Raw genomic sequence first — 19,803 nt, forward strand, 5'->3', positions numbered from 1 at the left:
AGCTTGCCTTCCACGCCAAGGAAAGTCCCTTCCGGACGCAGGACGGAGTCTTCAATCTTGTATCTTCATAGTCCAGGAGTCCGGATGAAGGTATAGTTCGGCTATCCGAACACCCCCTAATCCAGGACTCCCTCAGGCGGTCCGGGCCAAACCCTAGAAGCGTTGTCGAGGCAACTGAGGGAGTCCTGGACTAAGGGGTCCTCGGGCGTCCGACCTGTTATCCGTGGGCCAGACTGATGAGTTGTGAAGACACGAAGACCGAAGACTATAATCGTGTCTGGATTGGACTCTCCTTGGCGTGGAAGGCAAGCTTGGTGGCTGACTATGAAGATTCCCTCATATGTAACCGACTTCATGTAACCCTGGATCTCTCTGGTGTCTATATAAACCGGAGGGCATAGTCCGGATAGGACAGATTCATTACCATATACTCATAGGGTAGACTTCTAGGGTTTAGCCATTACGATCTCGTGGTAGATCAACTCTTGTAACACTCATATTCATTAAGATCAATCAAGCAGGAAGTAGGGTATTACCTCCATAGAGAGGGCCCGAACCTGGGTAAACATCGTGTCCCCCGTCTCCTGTTACCATAGATCCTAGACGCACAGTTCGGGACCCCCTACCCGAGATCCGCCGGTTTTGACACTGACAGCCACCCCAAACCCTAGAAGCCTCGATGAAGGAAATATGCCCTAGAGGCAATAATAAAGTTATTATTTATTTCATTATATCATGATAAATGTTTATTATTCATGCTAGAATTGTATTAACCGGAAACATAATACATGTGTGAATACATAGACAAACAGAGTGTCACTAGTATGCCTCTACTTGACTAGCTCGTTAATCAAAGATGGTTATGTTTCCTAACCATAAACAAGGAGTTGTTATTTGATTAACGGGATCACATCATTAAGTGAATGATCTGATTGACATGACCCATTCCATTAGCTTAGCACCCGATCGTTTAGTATGTTGCTATTGCTTTCTTCATGACTTATACATGTTCCTATAACTATGAGATTATGCAACTCCCGTTTGCCGGAGGAACACTTTGGGTGCTACCAAACGTCACACCATAACTGGGTGATTATAAAGGAGTACTACAGGTGTCTCCAAAGGTACATGTTGGGTTGGCGTATTTCGAGATTAGGTTTTGTCACTCCGATTGTCGGAGAGGTATCTCTGGGCCCTCTCGGTAATGCAAATCACTTAAGCCTTGCAAGCATTGCAAACTAATGAGTTAGTTGTGGGATGATGTATTACAGAACGAGTAAAGAGACTTGCCGGTAACGAGATTGAACTAGGTATTGGAATACCGACGATCGAATCTCGGGCAAGTAACATACCGATGACAAAGGGAACAACGTATGTTGTTATGCGGTCTGACCGATAAAGATCTTCGTAGAATATGTAGGAGCCAATATGGGCATCCAGGTCCAGCTATTGGTTATTGACCTAAGACGTGTCTCGGTCATGTCTACATTGTTCTCGAACCCGTAGGGTCCGCACGCTTAAGGTTACGATGACAGTTATATTATGAGTTTATGCATTTTGATGTACCGAAGGTTGTTCGGAGTCCCGGATGTGATCACGGACATGACGAGGAGTCTCAAAATGGTCGAGACATAAAGATTGATATATTGGAAGCCTATGTTTGGATATCGGAAGTGTTCCGGGTGAAATCGGGATTTTACCGGAGTACCGGGAGGTTACCGGAACCCCCCGGGGAGCTAGATGGGCCTTATTGGGTCTTAGTGGAAAAGAGAAGAGGCAGCCCATAGTGGGCCGCGCGCCCCTCCCCTCCCTTGGTCCGAATTGGACAAGGAGAGGGGGCCGGCCCCTCTCTCTCTTTTCCCCCTCCGCGAGTCCTATTCCAACTAGGATTGGGGGGGGGGAATCCTACTCCCAGAGGGAGTAGGACTCTCCTGGCGCGCCCTATGTGGCCGGCCGGCCTCCCCCCCTTTAGTCCTTTATATACTGAGGCAGAGGCACCCCAGAGACACATAAGTTGATCCACGTGATCTATTCCTTAGCCGTGTGCGGCGCCCCCAGCCATCATAGTCCTCGATAATATTGTAGCGGTGCTTAGGCGAAGCCCTGCAGCAGTAGTACATCAAGATCGTCACCACGCCGTCGTGCTGACGGAACTCTTCCCCGACACTTTGCTGGATCGGAGTCCGGGGATCGTCATCGAGCTGAACTTGTGCTAGAACTCGGAGGTGCCGTAGTTTCGGTGCTTGATCGGTCGGATCGTGGAGACGTATGACTACATCAACCAAACGCTTCCGTTGTCGATCTACTAGGTATGTAGATCATACTCCCCCTCTCGTTGCTATGCATCACCATGATCTTGCGTGTGCGTAGGAAATTTTTTGAAATTACTACGAAACCCAACACTCGAGGCCACCCCAAACCCTAGAAGCGTTGTCGAGGCCACCCCAAACCCTAGAACCGTTGTCGAGGCCACCCCAAACCCTAGAAGCATCGATGCCACAAATTAATATTCCTTGTTGTGATTAGCTAGGTAGGTCCATGTTTGCCACTAATATATCCATCTCTCATGTTTATATATTAATTGCCATGTAGTAATATTTGCAGAAACTATGGAGCGAAGAGACTTGGAAACATAACAGTTGTTGGAGGACATAATCCACGGTGGAGGTGATGTCTTGTCATATCTCAACTACACTGATGGTCAGGAAGAAGAGGGGTGAAGCCTCGGTGGAATAGGAGGACTAGGCGCCACCGATCTCCACACTCCAGATGTTGCAGGTTTAGAGGTACAACTTGCAGCTCCTTGGGCAACGACCACCGGTAGAGGATCATCGCTGAAATCATGTGTCTAAACATGTCGCTGTGGCGCTGCTCAGTATAGATCTGGGCTCGAAAGATGAGGAGTGGGTGGTGATCGAGTCCGTACACAATGCCATCACCATCCACCGAGAGCAATAGTGACTCCACATCAACAAGGCAGAGCGCAACCTCCTCAGTGTCGCCTTTTCTTCGCCAAGTGATGCATCTTAAGACCTATGTACCCTATGTGTTTTAAAATATTATGGTTCATCTTGATGCCAATTTGCCCCATATACCGGAAGACGTTGATCTCTAGGCTGGTATGTACGGTGCCTCCATTTCGCTGAGCCAGAGTGCCACATCAACCACCTTTGAGGCCTAGCCTCTGCACTCCCGCCGGCAGCTCCGCTCCACATCGCATCTGGAAAACTGCAGCAGCCCGCCCCGCTGCTGCCTCCGACCAGAGGAGGGCCACACCGTCGCTGGAAGAGGTCACCCGGGTGTCATCCTCTCGCAACTCCAAGGGGAGATCAGGAGGAGGGAGGGACCGTACTGGTGGCGGCTACGTCAGCCTACCGAGCCACCTAGCAGAGCGATGCGCAACGTTTTTAGGGCTGAAGGCACCTTGGCCTTGTTTCCACTGAACATGTGAAGAGAGTATCTATACAAGAAAGCTAAATTATGCACTAGTCAACCACCTCAAGCACACTGAATATAATTATAAAATAATTCCCAAACTTCATATCTTCACAGATATCCACCGATCTCATAGGTTGTGCCACGCACATCGCAAACGGACAAGATATACTTACTTATGAAACAGAACCAGGAGGTAGTGGAACATTGTGACAGATAGATGGTTTTTTCAAGCAGCAACATATCCAGTAGCCATCAAACCTTGTGGCATATACATATTTCTTTTTCAGCTATACTTGTTACTGACTCAAAACATAGTTGTTCTCAGTTTCTTGTGTTGATTCAGCTGCTCTTCTGGGCACTGACTAGAATTTCGTAAATTAGCAGAGAGCACTAGCAACACCATCCTCTGCTCGACAGAAAGTGCATGTGTGTAAAATTCATGGTAATCATACAACTCTTTATTAGGTTAAATAGTTGTCAAATAACAGCTTAATGAACATGCGTTCGAAATGTTACATTAGAGAACAAAAAGAAATTTAAATATTGTAACGAAAGAAAGGTCCAGTGGAAGGTCTAGAACCGAACTTGCTTTTCAAAATGAGTGAACAACAATTTCATTACAACGGAAAGGTAGACAGGCCTGTATAGATATAAACTGTTCAACATTGACAACCGATTTAAATATCAATCTAGAAAAGCATGGCAAGCTTCATGCGAATACAACACAAGCATCACAATACTGTTTCCTTCCTTTTTTTGAGCACCCACCTCCATAAATATCACAAACTTCTTCGGAGGTGTCGCAAATGTGTGACATGAGCTTCCTTATTAGTGGCGGTAACCGCAGTGGATATCAAACTCAAACGGTTTTGTAGGGTTTTGTAGCGACCACTTATAATTGAGCAAGCGACTGAATAAATTTACATTACTTACGACCTCTTTGATATGTGTGATTATGCAAAAAAATGCAGCAAAAGAAAAATGTAGGAATATTTCATGAAATATTTTTACCGTTTGTTACGATGCTTCTCCGCTACCTCCACCCCACAATGCGCAAGATAGACCTGCAGAGTTTGGACTGCAGCACATTCATGAGTCATATAACACTAAACTCTTGTGTCTTGTGCAGGATTGTGTTGTAATGATTTAACTGAACTATGCATAAAAATAGGTAATCCTGAAAAACTTTATGACTTGAAGGATGATAGATAATCCTGCTGCACCGTTGATGTTCTGTTTTCAGTTTCATTCAGTTAGCTGAATAAACAGTCATGTAGCATGCTGATGTACACGTCTTGACCTATGCATTTGTTTTCAGTTAGTTTGTTAGCTAATCTTGCTCACATGACCGGTTCATGGGATAGCATGAACTTAAGCGGGAATGTAAGGAAACGTAGCGCACACGCATGCTGGAGCGTCGTGGGGTTGCATGACCTCTAAGCTTGTCGGGCATGAGCATTTTCTTCCTTATAACCCACATTTCAGTTTGGCTGCATATAATAAATAATAGAAAGATAGGAAAGGCTGTACGTAGTTCATAGCGGAAAAAACATTAAGAGTTCATCTTCTTCCACCTCTTGCTCACTCTTTTGTTCTCTCGCGCTCGCGTCTCTAGTCCAGATCAGGCAACAACAAAGGACAAGTACTACAGCTGCAAGTGGCAAATCCGAAGCAGGAGACATACTTCGGTATAATTGGGATCGAGAGAAAATTGTGGATCCACATTGGGCGAGCTTTCAAGAAGGAGATGGTTTTTCTCATGTATAATTGGGGTTAAAGTACTACAGCTGCAAGTGGCAAATCCGAATATAGTTGTATGCATCAAGCAAGAGATATTTTCCAAGTTACTTAAAATATAAGAGGTGGGGTTAAAGGGTCATGTGGCAACACAGCAATATAGATTAGACTGCACTCTGTCCAAAATATTTAGCAGTGGTTGTTTCTTCTGTAGTAATCATCACATGATTAATGAATAAATTTTCTAAACACCTCCTTTTCATTTTGTGCACTAAACCGCAGTTTAACACTCTCACCTGAAGAAATTACTTCGATTTTTTTACACAAGAAATTACTTTGATGTCAGATGCATTGTCGACGAATAATGACTAATGGATTGCCAACAGCCAGAGAATGCAAAACTGTTTGTGTGCATCCTGGACCATGCCAAATTTTGGAACAGATATACATCGAAGTCAACTGACATCTTAGGATCAGAAGCAGATCAAAATGAACTCACAATAAAAAATATCAAATTTGTCATTGAAACAATGGTAAACTGACATAGACTCTTAACAGCTTTCATACAGCACGAATAGTTAAGCGTTGTGGCCGCTCCATTTCGTGCTTCCTCCTGATGTTGTGCTCTTGGTTGTGCTTTTTGGCAGCAGAGCCTTCTTGCGTGCCTCTCGAGCCAATGCAGATATATAAGATATGCAACCGTTGCTTTCCATGTTGCTGAAATATCAGAGGTGCTAAAGTATCATGTAGCAGCCCAACAATGTAGACAACTGGAGCTTGGTGGCGTGCCCTGTCTGCCTCTGGGCCTATGCAAGCATTATATTCCTCTTCCATAAGTGGAGATCGAATCAGCTTTATCAAAATTAAATCACTAGGAAGATTGACAGAAATCAACTATGGATACCAAGAAACAGTGTAAAGTGCTAGAGCCTACTATTCTTTTTTCATCTTTCTAGTTTTTTTTAGAAAAGGAGGATTAAATGTTCATCTTTCCAGTAAGTTCTCACATCACAGAACCAATCATTTAACCAGAGCAACTCCACGAGACACTAACCAGTAACCAGGCACGCATGTCGACATTAGATAATAGTATAAAAGAGTCCACATGATTAAATCCAACAAATTCAACTTCACAGGCCACAATACATAAATGTAGAACAAGCGTCCACCACAACACATCCGCGGCATACACAATGGAAGAATCTGCAGACTACATAGTAGGACACTTTGAGCATCCACCACACCATACAAAATGGAACAACTTCCTTACACCAAATAGCCATGTCCGCATCTTGACAACCCGAATTTAACTCTGGATACCTGTAGAACATCAATGTCATCTCAGTCAAACTAATTTATCATGCCCACTCAGAAAAAATATCCAGAGCTCAATCATCCCATCATTATTCGACAAACTGATACCACAAATGGAGAACAACAATAACAGAGCATTTAGTTTGTTCTAGCAGCTGTATGTTGACATGTTTACAAGATTCTTGCAACATAACTATGTACGATCGCAGTAGAAACTAAGAGATCAGTGACTCGCCGCCAATCATGTGACGCAAAAAAAAACAGAACTCCCAAGAATGTTGACTCATTCCTGATTTACTTTTTTTGTGCCATGCTATATGTGAGGCTCGGAGTACGATGGAAAAATTTCTAGTATGCCAAGCTGGTATGTCTAGTACGAAGGAAAATGCAAGCATAAACTATGCACCATCTTGTAAATTGGGTAACCAAGCAAAAAAAAGGTATATGAAAAGAGAAAATTACCTAAGTTGTTTGACAAAGATAGCACGTTAGCATATCAGGTGTGTTCAAAGTTCCGGCCAGATCTGTGCCTTTCCTCCCAATTCTGCTGCCTAGAAGAAAAAGAAGCACAAACCAAATGAAAATTCAAAGAAAAGTCCAGTGTGGCTCCGCATATATCGCCAGGTCTAGAAATGAATTATTGTATTACATGTTTAGAGAAAATGCATTTACCCAGAATAATTGTCGAGTAAGTTTTGTACCAATTATGACCATAAAGCCAACATAAATATGCACAGAATGTGAAACCAGAGGTCCATAACAAGCATAACATAGCACTACGTGAAATTAATAAACTAGTGCTACTTTTCAATAAAAACTAGAGAACATGGTATCATGAATTGAAGATTTATATCAAGATCGATCAATATAAACTTAATTCTTGCAAGGAAGAATAGTGAAGAAGAAAACGTGACAAGCCTTAAACCGCCTCCAGATGTTCCAATTGATTAATTATTTCATATGGTTTCACTGCTGCAGCTATTGCCATTTTCCAATTTCTAGAAACCCTCTGATGAAAAGATCATTACAAGCACATAATTGTATTTAGCCTTTAGCAATGGCCAGGCATCAAAGCCATATTTGTATTCATGTTCTAGCTTTAATGGATCCCTCTAATCAGCCAAGTTAGGCAAACAATGGGAAATTAGATAACCATAACATGATCAGGTCAACAGAGAAACAAACAAGACATTGTATTCTTATATATATATAGTTCAATCCTAATAACATGAACAATGTTACCGCAAGAACATACCATAAGTAACTGGAATGAATAGGAGCGAAAACTAATTGCACTATTTTGCTTGTCCAATTTAGATAGGGGCCATTACCTGCAGCATAGAAATTCCTGTAGGGATGAAAGCTGTCATGACATATCTGGTTTCTTTTAACAATATGTTTGATCTGCATCTAGTCAACTTGGAGCGTGAAGTTGCCAATCATCGTGGAGAGAACAACCAAATTTGACTCCTCATCATACCCAACAAAAAATGCATAACTTATTCTCCTTGGAAGCATCTCATCCAGTGGAATGGTTTTCCGCAGCAACACCCATTCGTCAATGCCATCACAGTTAGATTTCCTATCCCATAATTGGATGGTCAGGTCCAACAAACCAGCAAGGCCAAGGCCACCATCGGGCCATCCGGAGCTAAAAACACCGGTCGTTGGTAACATGGTTTTCCACCGGTGTCTTGATCACAACAAGACTTTGCATTTCGAAATCAAACACAAGAACTGCACCACCACAAATCAACCAGCAAAGTGTATTCCCGACAAGGATGCTGCGGCTTGTCACAGAAATCGAGTAAATTGCAAAAAACCACCACAATTGAGGACCTTAATTTACAAAACCGCCACCATTCGGTTTTTTTTCAAAAAACCACCAACATTGGGGTGACAGTTTTCAAAAAACGCTGATCGGACGATTAGAGCTGTTTGAGACAAAACCTGACTGATGGGTCCCGATGGCAGGTCCACGTGGCAGCGGAAGACAGACGGCGCTACAGTCCCCCGTCTCCCTCTGACCTTTCCCCGCACGGAGCCGTCGGGTGGGGAGCGCCTCGCGCCTCTAAACACGCATGACCCCGGCCAGCTTGACCGTCGGCCGACGAGCTTCCCAGCACCGCCATGCTCCGCGTCGGTGAGCTGTCCGATGGCATCGGTGGCGGCCAGCGAGGCTGCATGCCTAGGGCTGTACATCAGTACACGCTGCGACAGCCGCCTAGTGCCCATGGCCATGTCTCGGCCGCCGTGGAGCGCGCCGTGGAGGATGGCGTGGTCGGGATGGCGCGTGGCGCCATTATCCTCAGCGAGTCGTGCCTTTCCTGCGCGGCGGCGGCGCCCTTATCCCCGGCGAGCCGAGCCATCCGTTTGTCCCTTGCGAGAACGCTTCCAGCAGCTCGGACTCCGGCCACGCCTCGTCGGCCGCGTGCGCCATCGACATGGCGACCTCGACCGGATGGGCTCCGGCGCCGCAACCTGAGAGCAGATCAAGGAAGAGGGCGATGACGACTCCGGCGACCTCCGTGGCCAGGGCCGTTGCGCCAGGAGCCCGTGCAGGACGCGCCTCGCCGGCCACATGCACCGCCGGCATGGCGAACTCGACCAGACTGCGGATGGACTTGAGCTCTCCTCACCCGGACCGAGCCGTGTGCGACGGACTCCGGCCGCGCTTCCCCGCCGAGCTGCCGCCATTACTGGCGGCGACCCCCTAGCCGTCATCCTCCCCGTCGGCGTAGACCCACGCGGCCAGAACCACGATGCCCGGAGATGCTCGTCAGGTAACACACAGAGTGTTTGTTGGAATGCCTGCAAGAGAAAAATAGACGGAGGTGGATGTATTTTTTTATTAGTGAAGAGAGATCACAATGACATGCGGGGCCCATGTCTATTTTAACAGTCAACCAAACTCCAGTCAAACGCCGTTAGTTTTGGTTGCCACATCATCGCTTACAGTGGGACCTACCTGTTAGTTTTAGAGTCAGCAAGTGTTTATCTGAGCAATCAGCGTTTTTCGAAAACTGTCACCCTAATGTTGGCGGTTTTTTGAAAAAAAACCGAATGGTGGTGATTTTGTGAATTAGGGTCCCCAATTGTGATGGTTTTTTGCAATTTACTCCATAGAAATCCTATTTGCTATGGTCACCGAGAAAATATTTCCGCAAACGCTAGACGCTGAGTCATAGAGAGAACAAGATGCCTGTGTACTGAATCCATTGCAGACCAAAACCAGTTTAAATGGGCTTGAGAAGCAATCTCCATGGACGTGCCCATCTTCGGCATCAACGCACAGTACAGCGCCATGCCAGGCTGAGTTTGTCCTCATAGAGTGGAATCCTGGTGGAAAAGACACGATGTGCTCTTTGCCGGTGAGGGGATCCCACGCGATGGTCTCATGCTTATTCATGTCAATTAGGACAGAGAGACCGTGGCGGCAGCCCATGTATGCTTCATCGGTGTGGTAGGTTCTGGTGCTCTTGGGCAGGGAATGTTAGCAGCAAGCCATGTCCATATATGTGTGCATGCGTGCGTGAGTCAGGCTGGTGCGTGTGTGCGCGGACCCAGCTAGCATGCGTGGTGTAGCCAGTTAGTTAGGGGATCACGGGAGTGGTGGACGAGATCGTTGAGGGCTCGCCGCGAGCTACGCGTACGCGGGCGCGAGGTGGCCGCGGCCAGAGCGGACCGATCGGGTGTCCTGCTTGGTGGAGGACGTGGGATCGTTCCCAACGTCTCCCAGGTATAAAGACCCATATGATCGTTGTAACTGGCGAGGTTTGACAAGTTCGTGCTCGTGGAAGTGGCGTTCGAGCGCCTTAAAAAAAACCTCCCGTGTCCTCTGTCTTCTTCCTTCCTTCTTCTGCTTGGTTCGGGCTAGAGAAAGAGAGAGAGGAGAGCTAGGGCTAGACAGCGATCGGGCACGGCACCAACAATTGGTATCAGAGCCACAAGGTTCGAGGGGTGGCCGTGGCGCGCCGCGGATATGAAGGTCTTGGCAACGGTACGCGGCGAGCGCGTGGCGTCGGCAACGCCCGGCGAGTCCACGGTGGTGGGGCGTGATGCCGTGCGCGCGGCGAGCACGTGGCTTCAGCAACGTGCGGCGAGTCCGCGGCGATGTGGCGTGATGCCGTGCGCGCTACGAGCAGCGGCGGTCACGGAGACGAGGAGTTCGCGGAGGACCTGCGTGGTGGCGCAGAGGCCGCGGTGGCTCGGCGCGACGACCGTGGAGGTGCGGTGCTGCGGTTGACGGCGTAGCGGTGCAGGGCAGCGGTGCAGGGCAATAAGCGCGGCGGCGAGCCGGGCGCGACCGGTGCGTGTTATGGGTGCGCACCGGACGCGTCGGGCGCGTCGGGACCGCGGGAGTGGACCGCGTCGAGGCGCTGGACCTGGTTGCGCAGATCGCGTACGTGCGCGGCGGGAGCGCGGGCCGGGAGCGCAGGGACGTGGGGAGTGCGCGAGAAGGGCACGGACGCACGGTGGTGACGAAGGCAGCGGAGACTGACCGCGTCGGGGCGCTGGACTCGGGCCGTGGCGACTGCGTGCGGCGCGTCGTGTACACGAGCCTGGGAGCGTGCGTGGGACGTGGGGTGCTGCGCGGCGGAGGCCACAGCGGCGCGGTGCGGCGCCCATGGCGCGACGTCGACGACGAGCCTGCCATGTGCAAGGTCATGACTTAGGGCGTGAATGTTAGCAGCAAGCCATGTCCATATGTGTGTGCGTGCGTGCGTGAGTCAGGCTGGTGCGTGTGTGCGCGGACCCAGCTAGCGTGCGTGGTGTACCCAGTTAGTTAGGGGATCACGGGAGTGGTGGACGAGATCTGGTGGACGAGATCGTTGAGGGCTTGCCGCGAGCTACGCGTACGCGGGCGCGAGGTGGCCACGGCCAGAGCGGACTGATCGGGTGTCCTGCTTGGTGGAGGACATGGGATGGTTCCCAACGTCTCCCAGGTATAAAGCCCCGTATGATCGTTGTAACTGGCGAGGTTTGATGAGTTCGTGCTCGTGGAAGTGGCGTTCGAGTGCCTGAAAAAATAAACCTCCCGTGTTCTCTGTCTTCTTCCTTCCTTCTTCTGCTTGGTTCGGGCTAGAGAAAGAGAGAGAGGAGAGCTAGGGCTAGACAGCGATCGGGCACGGCACCAACAATTGGTATCAGAGCCACAAGGTTCGAGGGGCGGCCGTGGCGCGCCGCGGATATGATGGTCTTGGCAACGGTACACGGCGAGCGCGTGGCGTCGGCAACGCGCGGCCAGTCCACGGTGGTGGGGCATGATGCCGTGCGCGCGGCGAGCACGTGGCGTCAGCAACGTGCGGCGAGTCCGCGGCGATGTGGCGTGATGCCGTGCGCGCTACGAGCAGCGGCGGTCACGGAGACGAGGAGTTTGCGGAGGACCTGCGTGGTGCCGCAGAGGCCGCGGCGGCTCGGCGCGACGACCGTGGAGGTGGGGTGCTGCGGTTGACGGCGCAGCGGTGCAGGGCAATAAGCGCGGCGGCGAGTCGGGCGTGACCGGTGCGTGTTATGGGTGCGCACTGGACGCGTCGGGCGCATCGGGACCGCGGGAGTGGACCGCGTCGAGGTCGAGGCGCTGGACCTGGTTGCGCAGATCGCGTACGTGCGCAGCGGGAGCGCGGGCCGGGAGCGCAGGGACGTGGGGAGTGCGCGAGAAGGGCACGGCGGCACGGTGGCGTGACGAAGGCAGCGGAGAACTGACCGCGTCGGGGCGCTGGACTCAGGCCGTGGTGACTGCATGCGTGCGCATCGTGTACACGAGCCTGAGAGCGTGGGAGCGTGGGACGTGGGGTGCTGCGCGGCGGAGGCCACAGCGGCGCGGTGCGGCGCCCATGGCGCGACGTCGACGACGAGCCTAACATGTGCAAGGTCATGACTTGGGGCGTGAATGTTAGCAGCAAGCCATGTCCATATGTGTGTGCGTGCGTGCGTGAGTCAGGCTGGTGCGTGTGTGCGCGGACCCAGCTAGCGTGCGTGGTGTAGCCAGTTAGTTAGGGGATCACGGGAGTGGTGGACGAGATCGTTGAGGGCTTGCCGCGAGCTACGCGTACGCGGGCGCGAGGTGGCCACGGCCAGAGCGGACTGATCGGGTGTCCTGCTTGGTGGAGGACATGCGATGGTTCCCAACGTCTCCCAGGTATAAAGCCCCGTATGATCGTTGTAACTGGCGAGGTTTGACGAGTTCGTGCTCGTGGAAGTGGCGTTCGAGTGCCTGAAAAAAAAAACCTCCCGTGTTCTCTGTCTTCTTCCTTCCTTCTTCTGCTTGGTTCGGGCTAGAGAAAGAGAGAGAGGAGAGCTAGGGCTAGACAGCGATCGGGCACGGCACCAACAATTGGTATCAGAGCCACAAGGTTCGAGGGGCGGCCGTGGCGCGCCGCGGATATGAAGGTCTTGGCAACGGTACGCGGCGAGCGCGTGGCGTCGGCAACGCGCGGCGAGTCCACGGTGGTGGGGCGTGATGCCGTGCGCGCGGCGAGCACGTGGCGTTAGCAACGTGCGGCGAGTCCGCGGCGATGTGGCGTGATGCCGTGCGCGCTACGAGCAGCGGCGGTCATGGAGACGAGGAGTTTGCGGAGGACCTGCGTGGTGCCGCAGAGGCCGCGGCGGCTCGGCGCGACGACCGTGGAGGTGCGGTGCTGCGGTTGACGGCGCAGCGGTGCAGGGCAATAAGCGCGGCGGCGAGTCGGGCGTGATCGGTGCGTGTTATGGGTGCGCACTGGACGCGTCGGGCGCATCGGGACCGCGGGAGTGGACCGCGTCGAGGTCGAGGCGCTGGACCTGGTTGCGCAGATCGCGTACGTGCGCGGCGGGAGCGCGGGCCGGGAGCGCAGGGACGTGGGGAGTGCGCGAGAAGGGCACGGTGGCACGGTGGCGTGACGAAGGCAGCGGAGAACTGACCGCGTCGGGGCGCGGGACTCGGGCCGTGGTGACTGCGTGCGTGCGCGTCGTGTACACGAGCCTGAGAGCGTGGGAGCGTGGGACGTGGGGTGCTGCGCGACGGAGGCCATAGCGGCGCGGTGCGGCGCCCATGGCGCGACGTCGACGACGAGCCTGCCATGTGCAAGGTCATGACTTAGGGCGTGAATGTTAGCAGCAAGCCATGTCCATATGTGTGTGCGTGCGTGCGTGAGTCAGGCTGGTGCGTGTGTGCGCGGACCCAGCTAGCGTGCGTGGTGTAGCCAGTTAGTTAGGGGATCACGGGAGTGGTGGACGAGATCGTTGAGGGCTTGCCGCGAGCTACGCGTACGCGGGCGCGAGGTGGCCACGGCTAGAGCGGACTGATCGGGTGTCCTGCTTGGTGGAGGACATGGGATGGTTCCCAACGTCTCCCAGGTATAAAGCCCCGTATGATCGTTGTAACTGGCGAAGTTTGACGAGTTCGTGCTCGTGGAAGTGGCGTTCGAGTGCCTGAAAAAAAAACCTCCCGTGTTCTCTGTCTTCTTCCTTCCTTCTTCTGCTTGGTTCGGGCTAGAGAAAGAGAGAGAGGAGAGCTAGGGCTAGACAGCGATCGGGCACGGCACCAACAATTGGTATCAGAGCTACAAGGTTCAAGGGGCGGCCGTGGTGCGCCGCGGATATGAAGGTCTTGGCAACGGTACGCGGCGAGCGCGTGGCGTCGGCAACGCGCGGCGAGTCCACGGTGGTGGGGCGTGATGCCGTGCGCGCGACGAGCACGTGGCGTCAGCAACGTGCGGTGAGTCCGCGGCGATGTGGCGTGATGCCGTGCGCGCTACGAGCAGCGGCGGTCACGGAGACGAGGAGTTTGCGGAGGACCTGCGTGGTGCCGCAGAGGCCGCGGCGGCTCGGCGCGACGACCGTGGAGGTGCGGTGCTGCGGTTGACGGCGCAGCGGTGCAGGGCAATAAGCGCGGCGGCGAGTCGGGCGTGACCGGTGCGTGTTATGGGTGCGCACTGGACGCGTCGGGCGCATCGGGACCGCGGGAGTGGACCGCGCCGAGGTCGAGGCGCTGGACCTGGTTGCGCAGATCGCGTACGTGCGCGGCTGGAGCGCGGGCCGGGAGCGCAGGGACGTGGGGAGTGCGCGAGAAGGGCACGGCGGCACGGTGGCGTGACGAAGGCAGCGCAGAACTGACCGCGTCGGGGCGCGGGACTCGGGCCGTGGTGACTGCGTGCGTGCGCGTCGTGTACACGAGCCTGAGAGCGTGGGAGCGTGGGACGTGGGGTGCTGCGCGGCGGAGGCCACAGCGGCGCGGTGCGGCGCCCATGGCGCGACGTCGACGACGAGCCTGACATGTGCAAGGTCATGACTTGGGGCATGAATGTTAGCAGCAAGCCATGTCCATATGTGTGTGCGTGCGTGCGTGAGTCAGGCTGGTGCGTGTGTGCGCGGACCCAGCTAGCGTGCGTGGTGTACCCAGTTAGTTAGGGGATCACGGGAGTGGTGGACGAGATCGTTGAGGGCTTGCCGCGAGCTACGCGTACGCGGGCGCGAGGTGGCCACGGCCAGAGCGGACTGATCGGGTGTCCTGCTTGGTGGAGGACATGCGATGGTTCCCAACGTCTCCCAGGTATAAAGCCCCGTATGATCGTTGTAACTGGCGAGGTTTGACGAGTTCGTGCTCGTGGAAGTGGCGTTCGAGTGCCTGAAAAAAAAAACCTCCCGTGTTCTCTGTCTTCTTCCTTCCTTCTTCTGCTTGGTTCGGGCTAGAGAAAGAGAGAGAGGAGAGCTAGGGCTAGACAGCGATCGGGCACGGCACCAACAAGGAGAAGCGGGTAGCAGGGATGCGGTCAGGCGGACTCGTGAGGCGGCTAGTGGAAGCCTGTCCGTGGTTGGACGCCGTCAAGCGCTCTGCATGTATTGGAGGCGCCCGTACGGCCTTCGCTCGCTGCAAGATGTGGTGGGCGAAGATGAATGCTGTTGAAGTGGCCAGCGGGCCGCCGGAGGGCAAGGAGCACCGCACACCCGGGAAATATTTTGCGGATGTCATAGAAGGATCTCGACTTGTGGCAGCTCAATGTTTGCAGGACGTTATTTTCGAATGAATACATTCGTATTGGGCCTTTGCCTTGTATTATAAAGACAGAGCTTGTTTTGTAATGTAATTTCGTTATGCTTTAAATTGTTTCCTCCTATGCGGCCGTGTTATATGCAATCTGAGGGTTGGCCAGTAATCGGCTTCTGCCCTCACGTAATTAGTATGGAGGTGTTCGGGATGGGATCTAAACAATCTTGATCCAATTGTATGGTCCTTGAAGGAGTTGTTTAGCGCAACGAACAAGGCAATCGGACTATACAGCTTAAACGCCCTCACTTAGCCATAGGAGTTTTATAATTAAGCAAGTGCGCAGCCCTTGGTCCGAGCTAGGGTGCTGTCAGCATCTGATCGGGAAGTGCCGATCCTTCGCGTGACGCGGAAAAAAATCTCCAACAATTTTGTAACCCACGAACAGCTGACCGGCTCTCGCAGTATCATGACAGTCAGTTTTCGGCTTTCTCTACTGAGGTGCTCATCCGGTCAAGGCCAGGGCACAATCGCAGTAGGTCTCCCTTTACTACCCTACCCAATAGAGCAGAATGTAGGGTAGCAAGCACAGGAGCCGGGCAACCCAACTATTGACCGAAGACATGATTCAGAGCCAATGCATATAATGCTAAATTTGGGGTGCCGAACTTTTATACAAAAAGTGTTCGGACTTTGTTGCCTTATTGTGGGGCGATAAGCAGCCCCTGGCGAATATGAAACGTACAAAAGATTACCGATGTAGCTAATAAGCAGATCAAAATGAAATGAAGTAAGGCGCGAAAACCACAAAAACTGGGCCGCAAATCATTATCATTATAACTGAATGGATACGTTAAGGCGTATCTTGTACAAATAGCGCGATAAGCACCCAGGCTATGTAATATGCCAGAAGCAAGAGGGGGCAGCGTACGGGTCTTGAGAAAGAAGGAAAAATACCGTCAATAAGAACGTATGGAGGTTACCCTACACACATATGTTGCATGTCCCCTTTGTATGCCAATCCTTCGAAGGGGCTTGTGATCAGGCTCGCGGGAAAGGGAACCTGAAATAGAAAGAAAAAGGTGTATCCGAGGTCGGTCTAGCCGAACAGTAGCTCCCGGTTGAGCTTCTGCCTCTGTCGATGTCCATGGAATCTCGAGTGCGTAATTATGTACACGTGGTACGAATGCCACCACTTCATCCGGACTGGGACGGAAGCTGAATTGATAGTCGAGCTCTTGACGAGCCTTGCTGTCCTGCTGCAGTGTAGTTCAGGACCTATTGATGGTGTCCAGGGGCTGGGCAGCCACACTATGCTGCTGCTTGAGAAGGCCGCTCTATACCTCTGCTGCTAGGGCAGCGGTGTGCTCCTCTGTTCGGAGATAGCGTTCCGCATTGCCATTGACTGTTATGACGCCGCATGGACCGGGCATCTTGAGTTTCAGGTAAGCGTAGTGTGGCACTGCGTTGAATCTAGCAAACATTGTCCGTCCGAGTAATGCATGGTAGCCGCTGTGGAAGGGGACGATGTCGAAGATTAACTCCTCGCTTCAGAAATTGTCCGGAGAGCCAAAGACCACTTCCAGCGTGATTGAGCCCATAGAGCAGACCTCGACGCCTGGTATGACTCCTTTGAAGGTAGTCTTTGTTGGTTTGATTCGTGAGGGGTCAATGCCCATCTTCCGAACTGTGTCTTGATAGAGCAGGTTGAGGCTGCTACCACCGTCCATTAGGACTCGTGTTAGGTGAAATCCGTCGATGATTGGGTTGAGGACCAATGTGGCCGAACCTCCATGATGGATACTAGTTGGTTGGTCTCGATGATCAAAGGTGATCGGAAATGACGACCATGGATTGAATTTCGGGGCGACTGGCTCTACCGCGTAGACATCCCTGAGTGCACGCTTACGCTCCCTTTTGGGGATATGTGTAGCATATATCATGTTCACCGTTTTGACTTGAGGGGGAATTTCTTCTGCCCCCAGTGTTCGGCTGCCGGGGCTCTTCGTCCTCGTCCTCACTTTGTGATCTGTTTTCTTTGTTTTCGGCATTTAACTTGCCAGCCTGCTTGAAAACCCAACAATCCCTGTTGGTATGATTGGCTTGCTTGTCCGGGGTGCCGTGTATCTGGCACGGACGGTCAAGTATGCGGTACAGGCTGGAAGGTTCTTCATTATTTCTTTTAGAGCCAGTGAATCCGGCGTTGACTGTGGCGTCATTGGTGTTGTTGTCATTGCTTCGGCGTTTGTGTCTATTGCGCCGAAGCTTGCCAGTGCTATTCTTGGCCTCCGAGGGGCCTGTCTCGCTGGCTGTGTTGTTACTACGGGCCAACCAACTGTCCTCTCCCATGCAAAAGCGGGTCATGAGTGCCGTGAGGGCCGCCATGGACTTCGTCTTTTCTTGGCTAAGGTGGCGTGCTAGACATTCGTCCCGGATGCTGTGTTTGAAGGCTGCCAAGGTCTCAGCATCCGGACAGTCAATGATCTGGTTCTTTTTGGTTAGGAACCTAGTCCAGAATTTTCTAGCTGATTCTCCAGGTTGTTGAACTATGTGGCTTAGACCATCGGTGTCTGGTGGCCGGACATATGTTCCTTGGAAGTTGTCTAGGAAAGCTTCTTCCAAGTCCTCCCAGCTGTCGATAGAGTTTTCCGGCAGGCTGTTAAGCCAGTGCCAAGCTGGGCCTTTGAGCTTGAGTGGGAGATATTTAATGGCGTGGAGGTCATCTCCTCGAGCCATATGAATATGGAGAATGAAATCCTCGATCCATACTGCGGGATCGGTTGTGCCGTCGTATGATTCGATATTGACGGGCTTGATCCCTCGGGGAATTCATGATCTAGTACCTCGTCTGTGAAGCAGAGATGGTGTGCGGCACCTCTGTACCGGGCCGTGTTGCGGCGTAGCTCTGATGGAGTACGTCTGCGGCATTCGGACCGGGCATGGTTAGGTTTGTCATGTCCGAATAGGTAGTTGTCTTTGTGCCTCGAGGCACGTCCTCGCGATCCATAGATCGATCTTGTATGTCCTGCTCTACTGTCCAGGGTCTGCCGGAGGTCATACGTGTGACCCCGAACTCTTCCGTCTTTATATTTGCGGGGCGGTTGGGCAAGCTGCTATTCGGCCTGAGTTGTCGCTTTATCCCGACCACATGGTGGCCGGTCGGCCACCCTGTCTCGACCACATGGTGATCGTTCCGCATTACACGAGAGAGATGTGTGCTCCGGTGCCTCCTCATCGAATTGAGGTAGCAGTCTGTGTTTTGGGTAGATCTTGGCTAGCCGCTTGAGGCCGTATTCTTCCGCTGTCAGGATGTCAGTCCATCTGTCGACGAGTAGATCTTGTTCAGCTTGAAGCTGCAGTTGTTTCTTTTTCAGGCTCCTTGCACTGGCTATGAGTTGAAGCTTAAAGCACTCCTGCTCCAGAGGGTCCTCTGGAACGATGAAATCTTCATTGTCGAGGCTTTTCTCCTCTTCGGAGGGTGGACGGTAACTATCGCCCCCCGAGTCATCTTGTATGGCCTGCTCATTAGGGTTGTCTTGCCTGTCGTCATGTTCCTCCTGTTTGGATGCAGCACTGACAGGGTCTTCATTGTTTTTGGCGTCGCCCGGAGTGCTCTTTTCTCCGGTACCGGTGTTGCTATCTTTTGACCGGCGAGGCTTAGAACGGCGTTTGGGGCGCCAGCACTTGGACTGCGTCTCAGAAGGTTTATTCTTATCTGGCTCTTCTTTGTTGTCGCCAGATCCTTCGGGTGTATCAACCATGTATACGTCGTATGAAGAGGTGGCCGTCCAACGTCCAGTGAATGGCGGGTCTTGGCCTTGCTCATTGTCGGCATCGTCGTCCATAACGGTGATGTCTTTGGAGCCATAGTCAGGCACGTCGGTTAAGTCGTCGACGGTGGCTATGAAGTGGGTGGCGGGTGGGAAGCAAAATTCCTCGTCGTCCACCTCTAGCTCGAACCGAACATAGTTCGGCTGTGAGTCTTCCTCCAAGCAAAAGTTCTTCAAAGAATTTAGTACGTCACCCAAAGGCGAATGCTGGAAGATGTCTGCGGCGCTAAATTTGAAAGTCGATAACCGATCCAGCTCGGTGTCCGCAGGCGCACTTGATCCGGAACATGTAGCCCGAGACAAGTCCGGAGTTCCATTGACGCCAGCATTGCAGGATGTCGAGTCTGTGTGCGGCTTCAACGCCGCGGACTTTATGGCCTCAGAGGGGATGATCTGCTTCGGTAATGAGGCTGTTGCAGCAACAGGATCCATCTCCTGGGTATGCTCCGGTGAAAGATTTCAGTCATGTTCATCGGAGAAAGGGGGAGCGATCGTCGCGGTTTCAAATCCCTCGAA

The sequence above is a fragment of the Triticum urartu genome, chromosome 6 (genome assembly GCF_003073215.2).
Source record: "Triticum urartu cultivar G1812 chromosome 6, Tu2.1, whole genome shotgun sequence".
Lineage (NCBI taxonomy): Eukaryota > Viridiplantae > Streptophyta > Magnoliopsida > Poales > Poaceae > Triticum > Triticum urartu.